Below are 11,748 nucleotides of genomic sequence, written 5' to 3' on the forward strand. Positions count from 1 at the left end.
GGAGAAGTTGTCACTGTTTCTTTATGTTCTTGTGTTCTCATAGAGGATTTAGTCTTTTTATGTCACAATATGAGGCACTTTCAAAATTAGTCACTGGTGTGGGTGAATATATATATTCCTGTGGTCTGTATTGAGAGGAAGAGGCCCTTTTTATAATTGCCTACTTTGAGCTTCATATTAGGCTTATAAGATAGAGGACAATAAGATCGCTGGCTACCTCACTTTAAATCTTCAGCGGTGGTAACAGGCTGTGGTATGTGTACCCTACTTAGTCTCAGCGTGGCGTCTGTGTGGTAGTTGATGATAATTCCGGGGTTATTCTATTTATCATTAGAATCAGTTCTTACTCGAGATTGACTTATTTGGAGTGCTTGTGTATCATGAGGTGAGTCTCTTGTTGTATTGCCCTTTACAGTACAGTGTTATGCGTTTGTTTGGTTTTCCTTCTTTGCCCTGAGAATGTGTTGCGTCCTCAAAGACAAAAACAGTAGCAACAGAAACATTTTGGTTACTGCTTCTCTAAAATATTCTTTTCCTTGCTGTTTTATATACTTAGCATCCATTTGCTTTCCTTAGGAAAGTTCTTTAAGAGACTACTGCCTCAAATGTGAACTTTTAAAAATGTTGTTTTTTTGAAAATGAAAGAATTGTTTATAGAATAGAACTAATTTAGGCTATTACTTGTTCTCAATTAATGGGTAAATTATACCCCATTTATTTTTAAATTTTGTCCTTTGGAGCTCAAACACATTTTCTTAAGAGAACTGTGTGATGAATTTTGGTTAATTTAGGTTTAATGGTCAGACCACAAAAACTGTCAAACATAATATTATTAAAGGACAATACCATATTCCTGAAAAGTAGTGAATAGTAGTTAGACCAGTTATAATGGCATTTCTGAGGAGAATCTGTTAACAGTTTAGGTGTTGAATGTTGTAGAACTCACAGAGGCACCATCATGTAGCGCTTAGGACTGCATGTTTGCACCACTGTTGTCCCCTACTACTGGTGAGTAACTGGGGCTGAGTATCCAAACTGACTTCTCCTCTAAGGGCAGGAGGATTGATGGGATCCAGATGTGCAGAGTGTGTCAGAAAGAAAGATGAGGGCATGCAGAAAGCAGAGGGTGTTAATGGAGGAATTCCCTCGGGCTGAGCAGGGTGCTGAGGAAAGAGCAGGTCTCTGTCTCTGGAGAGCTTTGACCTCCCCATTCCCTTAATGAGGAGTCAGTCCAGCGTTGGAGAGAGGCCAGAGAAGCAGCCCAGCCAAGGGGCATTCCTTGTGGTTTCAGTACAGAGCGCCCTAAAGGGAAGTGGGCCTGTCCATGCCTGTGTAATTGTCAAATAGTTTTAACGTGTAATATTTTCAAGTGAAAAACACTTATACCACATTTTAACTAAGAAAAAAAATATTTTTCTTCAGAAGGAAATAGTGTTTAAACAGGCATCTCTTGTCAAAGACTAAGATTTATTTCAAAGCATAGATAGTATTAGCACTTTATCACTAACTTAGCTAACGTCAGTTTGATAATTCATTTGTTTATATGCTTTTTTAACTTTCTCTCAGATAAAAGATGGATTTTATGACACATGTATTATTTTGAGCTTATGAATATAATATAGAAAATATCATAATTTTAAAAAGCCCTTATATTTAATTTCAGGAGTAAATATCAATTTTATTCCAAATTATTTGCTTAAAATATTTCACCAGAAAACAAAATTCTAAAGCAAACCCCGACTTAAATTTTAGATAAGTAGATAATAGTGATAGATTAAAATTATTAGTACCTTACACATAGTATTTACTCAAAAATATATTTGTTGAATAGATAAGTGAATGAAATAGCACAGGGAAGATTTTGTTGACAATTGAAAGGTACATAGGCATCAGCATATACTTTATAGTAGTTTCCTAGGGATTTTTAAAAATCAAAATTCATCTTCAATAAATATTTATTAGTAACACTTCAGGTTATCCTTAAACTTTTCATTATTATTTATATTTTCTTTTCTATTGTTGTGAATTTTAGTTTATTCTTAAATGTGTCTTCCAGGAAAAAAAATCTAAAATTTTTGTTAACTATTCAGAATAAAACTATTGCACTTTCCAAACTGTTAAAATTGTTTATTTTTATCCTAGCAAAACTAAATTTGTTAGGTACCAGATATTTCTGTAAAACACTGTTCACTAAATATTAGTATATCCACCAGTTTTATTAAGTTTATAAAAAGTAATTCTTGGTTAGAGGGTGTATTCTGGTTCCTTCTCCTATTTAGCACTTTTCTCGGGTTTTCAAATAAGTCTAAAGTCAATATTTTAAGTAAGTCTGTATTTCAAATAAGTCTAATAAAGTCTTCAAATTCTGCCATGCTATGAAGAGTTTATCTAAACTCCATTCCCTTTTTAAAAATAATGCCTTGAATTCCATTTTGCTTGTGTCTTTTTCTTTTCTCGTAGATGAATGATGTACATTTTTTAATGACATTCAGTTAAAATACTGGTTTGGTAAAGAACTGTTTTTGAAAATGAGCATTATGAATTCTGAAATCTAGGCTTTAGCAAGTTATGAAACCTTTTTGGCCCCAGTCTCTACACTTGTAAAAGCAGAGGATTGACCTTGCTGATCTCTGACACCTCTGCCAACTCTTAAAATTCTGAGTTTAGATAGTAAAACATAAAAATAATACTGGATTATGAAATGTTGAGTGGCACATGCACTTAGGAAAAAGAACAAAGTAACATAAACATGAATGTACATCATTTGTAATTCTAATAAGCTAATCAACTAACTGAAAGATTCTGCTTTGGTGTTCTAATCCAATTGCACTAGTGAATCAATACTAAATCTATTAATCACAAAGTGGAAAATTCTAGTAAATTTTGTTGTAAAAGGAGTATAGTAACTAGTGCTGTGTGCAATCCTTATAACTAGCCAAAGCCAACATGCAGGTCCTTTATGAGCGCCTTCTCAGAAGAAAACAGCCAGCAACCCAGAAAGACACCTGTCTAGGTACGTTCACAAATAGGTTAAGTAAATAATCCCTTTTAATCAATAAGAAACTTTGCTTTAATTTAGTATCAAATTTCATAAATATGTATTTTTTAATATTGTATATTCCTGCCACCCTTACTTAAGAACTTACTTTAAGAATCAACCTGATTTGTAGTTGAGCTTTGGTTAATTCTTAGTTTTTAATGTTCAGGATTTTGGAACATTTAAAATTGGAAATGTTAAATGCAAAGATTTCTTTGTTTTTTTCCCATATTCATTTTAGAGTTCCTGCAAAGAGCACTTTTTAGAAACTATGTTCATTGCCAGAATTTGTTAGTTTAATGGTAATGACTTAAATTTGTTCAAAGTCAATTTGTCTTTGGGTAGGGCTAAAGGTAATAAAATGTGGTTTGAAAACTGAAGCTAATTTCATGTATTATAGAATAAACAGAGAAACATCTTTAATATCTGGTTTTGTTTTTTGAGTCAGTTTGCATTTATTTTTTTATTCTAAATTTAAAAAGCAAAATATAGGAATATCAAATCACTGCTACCCAGATATATTACATATTTGAAAAGAGATATTCTGATTTCATTATTTCATTGGTATATTTCTCTATATGTTTTAGACTTTTGTTCTTGAATAACAATAGTACTTAGTTTATTATCTTTCCCTAAGTATATTAAAAGTTTTTAGTTTGAGTAGACCATCACAATTAACATTTTTTAAAAGTTATGAAAAGCTATAGAAATAAAAAATAAAATTAAATCACAGCATTTGTCTCTCAGTTTTCAAAAGTATGGACAAAAGGAAATTAAGAAGCCAAAATCTTTCTCCACATTTCTCAGATGAAAATTAGCTCAGAAATATTTCCATTGAGTCAGTTTTCACTAAAATTGTTAAGCTAGAAACTTACCAGGAAGGAATAAAGAAAAGTTGAAGATTTATTTATGATCATTATCTTGGAACATAATTTAATCCTCTCGTTAAGTAACTTAAGTATAAAAGTTAAAGAACTCATGGTATGAAATTATGGTCATTTATGACATATTTTAGTGTTCTCTTTAGCAAAAAATTGTACTACTCATTTCCTGTTGCATTGCCAGCCTATCAGTTTACATGTGAGCATTCTAAATGATTTTTTTAAATGCTGCTCATTTAATAAGGTCTCTATAAAGAAGGGCCCAGTTTTTGGTTGGATAGGAAAAAACTTGATTCAAAACTAAAACATAATGAACTTAGTTAAATAATTCTTCTAAAAATATGTGTATATCTTTTATCCTTCATTCCTGACATTGTATTAGGATATTTATTGAATGAATGAATAGATGAGTGGGTAAATAAATTTAGAAAATAAATTTAAGATACATTTACCCTTTGACCTCTAGCAGTTGCACTTTTGTTCATAGAAAGGAGTACTAGTTTTTTGTAGCATAGAAAGGATTACTACTTTGTAATGGTATTTGTACATGCATGTTCATCACAGTGTTCTTAGTGACAAAACACTGAAAACACAGATAAATGTCCATCATTTAGAATAGAGTGTGAATAAAATTATGAGGTCCTTACACCAAGGAATATTATATAGCCATTTTTTAAAAAGTGCTTTAGAGCTGCATATCAGATTTGCATGAAATACTACTGAGAGATATCATGCAGAAAGTTTGTAAAATACAGCCCATTTTTTATAAAACAGTAACTCCAGATCTCATATATGTGTATATTTGAAAATATGGAAGGATGTGTTCTAGGTTGCCATCTTGGATTAGCAAGAGGAGCCAAGTTTAAGAAGTTTGTAGGGAGTTCCCTGGTGGCCTACTGGCTAAGATTCTGGGCTTTCACTGTCATGGCCTGAGTTCAAAACCTGGTGGAAAAACTGAGATCCCACAAGCTACATGACATGGCAAAAAAAAAAAAAAAAGCTAGAAATTAATAACCTTTGTTATTCTAGAAATTTATGTAAATCTCTAGAAAATTATATAAATAGGTATATAGGCATTAAAAAAAATTAAACTCAGTTAAAATCCTAAATTATTTTTAAGTCATTTCAACCCAAAGATTTTGAAGTTAAGTTTTACATTTAAGCATCCCTTAAGGTGTTTGCATTGAAGTAGCTCTCAAGAATCATAATGCATAGACCAGTTTCTGCATTTAAGCTCTGGTATGTAAAGATGACGAAAGTGTATCAAACTCTACAAAGTTTATGCTCATTTTTAAAAAAATTAATAGGATATGTAACCTACTGAGATCAATTTTGCTGATTTTCTTCTATCTCAGGAAAACATCATGAGTGATATGAAAATAGATGTTGGCATATGAAAGTTACGATTTTAACACGGTCTGTCGCAGATTTTTTTTTTTAACATAACATTAGAAGCCACTGATTTATCTGATAGTGAAATGATTTGTGAAATTGAAGCAAATTTCTTTAGTTATCAGTGGTTATTTATATATATTTTGTGAATTATATAACATTTGTGTCCTACTGGTTTTAGTTATCAGTGGAGTATTTATTGTTCAGATCATAGTTTGGTTTTGTTCTCAGCAGTGTAACTGCTTTATTTTATCAAATTTAAATGTTTGCCATTCTTTTATCAAGAAGTAAATATTTAGTATACCTTATGAGATAAGTGAGCTGAGGAATGAATTCAAAGATACCACAAAAATGTTTTCTTGTCTTTGAGTGAGAATGATCAATTAAAGTCACTCTAGCAGCAAGATTACGGAATTTTGTGTGTTGGTAACTATGCTGTTAGAGTTGTCCCAGGAAAACTCATTTTAGTTTGATTTCAGATAAACGTAAGTGTATCTAAACGTGATATTTTAGGCGTTAGCAAAATCTTTTCCCTGCAAAAAATAACTGATTCTATTCCGTTGGTTTCTGTATTCCTTTGTAAATATTACCATTTTAATTGTAAGTTAATCTGCATCCCCTCTGTGTAAATGGTTATAGCATACATTAAATATAAGTCAAGATTATATAGAAAAAAAATGGCCTTGGTTTTAGACTGCCTTATAGGAAACTAAATTTATTGAACTAAGATATAAACTTACATTTTTGTTGAAAAGAATTTTGTCATTCATTTTCATTCAGTAGCTTATATTCCAGGTATGTTTTTATTATTTTGACTTGAACTTTTTAGAAATAGCTTTTGTAAAAGGTAAAGTATGTGCATATGTAATACAAAATACTAAGATTACTAGACTTTTTAATATGTGAAATACAGTAAAACTTTAGTTATATGTTTTATCTTTTCCATGATGCAGTTGTGCTGGTTACTTGAGGCCTGTAGTCAGTACTTCTTGACAGTGTTTGACTCTTAATTTAATACAGGCATACTTCACTTTATTGCGCTTCAGGATACTGTGGTTTTACAAATTGAAGATACATGGCAACCTTGTCCCACGCAAGTCTGTTGGCACCATTTTGTGTCTCTGTGTCACATTTTGGTAGTTCTCCCAATATTTCAAGCTTTTTCATTATTATCCTTATATTATGATGATCTATGATCAGTGATTTTTTTTTTTTTATGTAACTATTACCAAAAAAAATTACAACTCATTGAAGGCTCAGGTGATGGTTGGCACTTTTTTTTTATCAATACAGTATTTTTTAATGAAAGTATATACATTGTTTTTTTAGACATAATGCTGTTGTATACTTAATATACTACAGTATAGTGTAAACATAACTTTTTATATGCACTGAAAAACCAAAAAATTCATGTTGCTGGCTTTATTGCAGTGTTTGCCCAATTGTAGTGTTCTGGACCTGAACCACAGTATTTTTGAGGTATGCCTGTAATCTGAACATATAATTTAATAATCATCACATTACTGTTTAATGTATTTATGGAAATATATTACATTGAAATTCAATTCATCTAATATAGTCCAGATATTTTGTAACCTCCTAGATTTTTAAAAGTAATTTACTTATAAAATTTCAAAAATAATTTTCGGATATATAACATTGAAATACTTACTTTAATTACTGTTTACTCCTTTCAGAGGAAATGGATGTAGAAGCTCGACTTACTGAATTATGTGAAGAAGTTAAGGTATTTGGATTTTTTAAATTCACATTACCAAATTATTTGAATGGATTCTGTTTCCTTTTTAAATACTTTATTGAAAATAAATTATTTTTCCTTTCTCAAATGCAAAGGTAAAATTGTTGATTCTAGGTAGAAACACAGCTTGGTTGATCAAAAAACATTTGACTTGAGTGTGAAGTTAAATTATCTTTTTCCTAATCATTATTGATTAGAATCTTTTTTTAAAAATTTTCTTTTATTTTTAATTGGAGGATAATTGCTTTGCAATATTGTGATGGTTTCTGCCATACATCAGCATAAATCAGCCATGGGTATACATGTGTCCCCTCCTCTTGAACCTTCCTCCCACCTTCCTCTCCACCCCACCTGTCTTGTTGTCACAGAGCACAGGCTTTGGGTTCCCTGCTGCTGCTGCTGCTAAGTCACTTCAGTCATGTCCGACTCTGTGCGACCCCATGGACGGCAGCCCACCAGGCTCCCTAGTCCCTGGGATTCTCCAGGCAAGAACAATGGAGTGGGTTGCCACTTCCTTCTCCATTGTAGGAAAGTGAAAAGTGAAAGTGAAGTCACTCAGTCGTGTCCGATTCTTAGCGACCCCATGGACTGCAGCCCACCAGGCTCCTCCATCCATGGGATTCTCCAGGCAAGAGTACTGGAGTGGGGTGCCACTGCCTTCTCCGAGTCATACAGCAAATTCCCACTGGCTGTCTGTTTAACATATGGCAATGTATATGTTTCAGTGCTACTCTCACAAATCACCGCGCCCTCTCCTTCCCTCGCTGTGTCCAAAAGTGTGTCCTTTATGTCTGCTTCTCCCTTATTGCCCTGCAAATAGAGTCATCAGCACTATCTTTTTATTTTTTTAATTTTTATTTTTACTTTATTTTACTTTACAATACCGTATTGGTTTTGCCATGCATTGACATGAATCCACCATGGGTGTACATGCGTTCCCAAACATGAACCCCCTCCCACCTCCTCCCCATAACATCTCTCTGGATCATCACTGTGCACCAGCCCCAAGCATGCTGTATCCTGCGTCGGACATAGACTGGCGATTCGATTCTTACATGATAGTATCATGTTACAATGCCATTCTCCCCAAATCATCCCACCCTCTCCTCTCCCTCTGAGTCCAAAAGTCCATTATACACATCTGTGTCTCTTTTGCTGTCTTGCATACAGGGTCCTCATTGCCCTCTTTCTAAATTCCATATATATGTGTTAGTATACTGTATTGGTGTTTTTCTTTCTGGCTTACTTCACTCTGTATAATTGGCTCCAGTTTCATCCATCTCATCAGAACTGATTCAAATGTATTCTTTTTAATGGCTGAGTAATACTCCATTGTGTATATGTACCACAGCTTTCTTATCCATTCATCTGCTGATGGACATCTAGGTTGTTTCCATGTCCTGGCTATTATAAACAGTGCTGCGATGAACATTGGGTACATGTGTCTCTTTCAATTCTGGTTTCCTCGGTGTGTATGCCCAGCAGTGGGAATGCTGGGTCATAAGGCAGTTCTATTTGCAATTTTTTAAGGAATCTCCACACTTCTCCAAAGTGGCTGTACTAGTTTGCATTCCCACCAACAGTGTAGGAGGGTTCCCTTTTCTCCACACCCTCGCCAGCATTTATTGCTTGCAGATTTTTGGATCGCAGACATTCTGACTGGTGTGAAGTGGTACCTCATTGTGGTTTTGATTTGCATTTCTCTAATAATGAGTGATGTTGAGCATCTTTTCATGTGTTTGTTAGCCATCCATATGTCTTCTTTGGAGAAATGTCTATTTAGTTCTTTGGCCCATTTTTTGATTGGGTCATTTATTTTTCTGGAATTGAGCTGCATAAGTTGCTTGTATATTTTTGAGATTAGTTTGTCAGTTGCTTCATTTGCTATTATTTTCTCCCATTCAGAAGGCTGTCTTTTCACCTTGCTTATATTTTCCTTTGTGCAGAAGCTTTTAATTTTAATTAGATCCCATTTGTTTATTTTGCTTTTATTTCCAGTATTCTGGGAGGTGGATCATAGAGGATCCTGCTGTGATTTATGTCTGAGAGTGTTTTGCCTATGTTCTCCTCTAGGGTTTTATAGTTTCTGGTCTTATTTTAGATCTTTAATCCATTTTGAGTTTATTTTTGTGTGTGGTGTTAGAAAGTGATCTAGTTTCATTCTTTTACAAGTGGTTGACCAGTTTTCCCAGCACCACTTGTTAAAGAGATTGTCTTTACTCCATTGTATATTTCTTGCCTCTTTGTCAAAGATAAGGTGTCCATAGGTGTGTGGATTTATCTCTGGGCTTTCTATTTTGTTCCATTGATCTATATTTCTGTCTTTGTGCCAGTACCATACTGTCTTGATGACTGTGGCTTTGTAGTAGAGCCTGAAGTCAGGCAAGTTGATTCCTCCAGTTCCATTCTTCTTTCTCAGATTGCTTTGGCTATTCGAGGTTTTTTGTATTTCCATACAAATCTTGAAATTATTTGTTCTAGTTCTGTGAAAAATATGGCTGGTAGCTTGATAGGGATTGCATTGAATTTGTAAATTGCTTTGGGTAGTATACTCATTTTCACTATATTGATTCTTCCGATCCATGAACATGGTATATTTCTCCATCTATTAGTGTCCTCTTTGATTTCTTTCATCAGTGTTTTATAGTTTTCTCTATATATAGGTCTTTAGTTTCTTTAGGTAGATATATTCCTAAGTATTTTTATTCTTTTCGTTGCAATGGTGAATGGAATTGTTTCCTTAATTTCTTTTTCTACTTTCTCATTATTAGTGTATAGGAATGCAAGGGATTTCTGTGTGTTGATTTTATATCCTGCAACTTTACTATATTCATTGATTAGCTCTAGTAATTTTCTGGTGGAGTCTTTAGGGTTTTCATGTAGAGGATCATGTCATCTGCAAACAGTGAGAGTTTTACTTCTTCTTTTCCAATTTGGATTCCTTTTATTTCTTTTTCTGCTCTGATTGCTGTGGCCAAAACTTCCAGAACTATGTTGAATAGTAGCGGTGAAAGTGGGCACCTTGTCTTGTTCCTGACTTTAGGGGAAATGCTTTCAATTTTTCACCATTGAGGATAATGTTTGCTGTGGGTTGTCATATATAGCTTTTATTATGTTGAGGTATGTTCCTTCTATTCCTGCTTTCTGGAGAGTTTTTATCATAAATGGATGTTGAATTTTGTCAAAGGCCTTCTCTGCATCTATTGAGATAATCATATGGCTTTTATTTTTCAATTTGTTAATGTGGTGAATTACATTGATTGATTTGTGGATATTGAAGAATCCTTGCATCCCTGGGATAAAGCCCACTTGGTCATGGTGTATGATCTTTTTAATGTGTTGTTGGATTCTGATTGCTAGAATTTTGTTGAGGATTTTTGCATCTATGTTCATCAGTGATATTGGCCTGTAGTTTTCTTTTTTGTGCATCTTTGTCAGGTTTTGGTATTAGGGTGATGGTGGCCTCATAGAATGAGTTTGGAAGTTTACCTTCCTCTGCAATTTTCTGGAAGAGTTTGAGTAGGAGGATAGGTGTTAGCTCTCTCGAAATTTTTTGGTAGAATTCAGCTGTGAAGCCGTCTGGACCTGGGCTTTTGTTTGCTGGAAGATTTCTGATTACAGTTTCAATTTCTGTGCTTGTGATGGGTCTGTTAAGATTTTCTATTTCTTCCTGGTTCAGTTTTGGAAATTGTACTTTTCTAAGAATTTGTCCATTTCTTCCACGTTGTCCATTTTATTGGCATATAATTGCTGATAGTAGTCTCTTATGATCCTTTGTATTTCTGTGTTGTCTGTTGTGATCTCTCCATTTTCATTTCTAATTTTATTGATTTGATTTTTCTCTCTTTGTTCTTGATGAGTCTGGCTAATGGTTTGTCAATTTTTTATCCTTTCAAAGAACCAGCTTTTGGCTTTGTTGATTTTTGCTATGGTCTCTTTTGTTTCTTTTGCATTTATTTCTGCCCTATTTTTAAGATTTCTTTCCTTCTACTAACCCTGGGGTTCTCCATTTCTTCCTTTTCTAGTTGCTTTAGGTGTAGAGTTAGGTTATTTATTTGACTTTTTTCTTGTTTCTTGAGGTATGCCTGTATTGCTATGAACTTTCCTCTTAGCACTGCTTTTATAGTGTCCCACAGGTTTTGGGTTGTTGTGTTTTCATTTTCATTCGTTTCTATGCATATTTTGATTTCTTTTTTGATTTCTTCTGTGATTTGTTGGTTATTCAGAAGTGTGTTGTTCAGCCTCCATATGTTGGAATTTTTAATAGTTTTTCTCCTGTAATTGAGATCTAATCTTAATGCATTATGGTCAGAAAAGATGCTTGAAATGATTTCGATTTTTTTGAATTTATCAAGGTTTAGATTTATGGCCCAGGATGTGATCTATCCTGGAGAAGGTTCCATGTGTGCTTGAGAAAAAGGTGAAATTCATTGTTTGGGGGTGAAATGTCCTATAGATATCAATTAGGTCTAACTGGTCTATGTATCATTTAAAGTTTGCATTTCTTTGTTTAATTTTCTGTTTAGTTGATCTGTCCATAGGTGTGAGTGGGGTATTAAAGTCTCCCCACTATTATTGTGTTATTGTTGATTTCCCTTTCATACTTGTTAGCATTTGTCTTACATATTGTGGTGCTCCTATTGGTGGTGCATATATATTTATAATTGTTATATGTTCTT

General features: G+C 33.5%; 1 long non-coding RNA gene across 1 annotated transcript; it reads left to right on the top strand.

The window, feature by feature from the left end:
- Positions 1-2,485: 2,485 nt before the first annotated feature.
- LOC108635552 lies at positions 2,486-7,057 on the top strand. Its single transcript, XR_001917819.1, has 2 exons — positions 2,486-3,013; positions 7,008-7,057. It is a non-coding gene; the product is annotated as an uncharacterized LOC108635552 (long non-coding RNA).
- The last annotated feature ends 4,691 nt before the right edge of the window (positions 7,058-11,748 follow it).

This window comes from Capra hircus, unplaced genomic scaffold (assembly GCF_001704415.2).
Source record: "Capra hircus breed San Clemente unplaced genomic scaffold, ASM170441v1, whole genome shotgun sequence".
Classification (NCBI taxonomy): Eukaryota; Metazoa; Chordata; class Mammalia; order Artiodactyla; family Bovidae; genus Capra; species Capra hircus.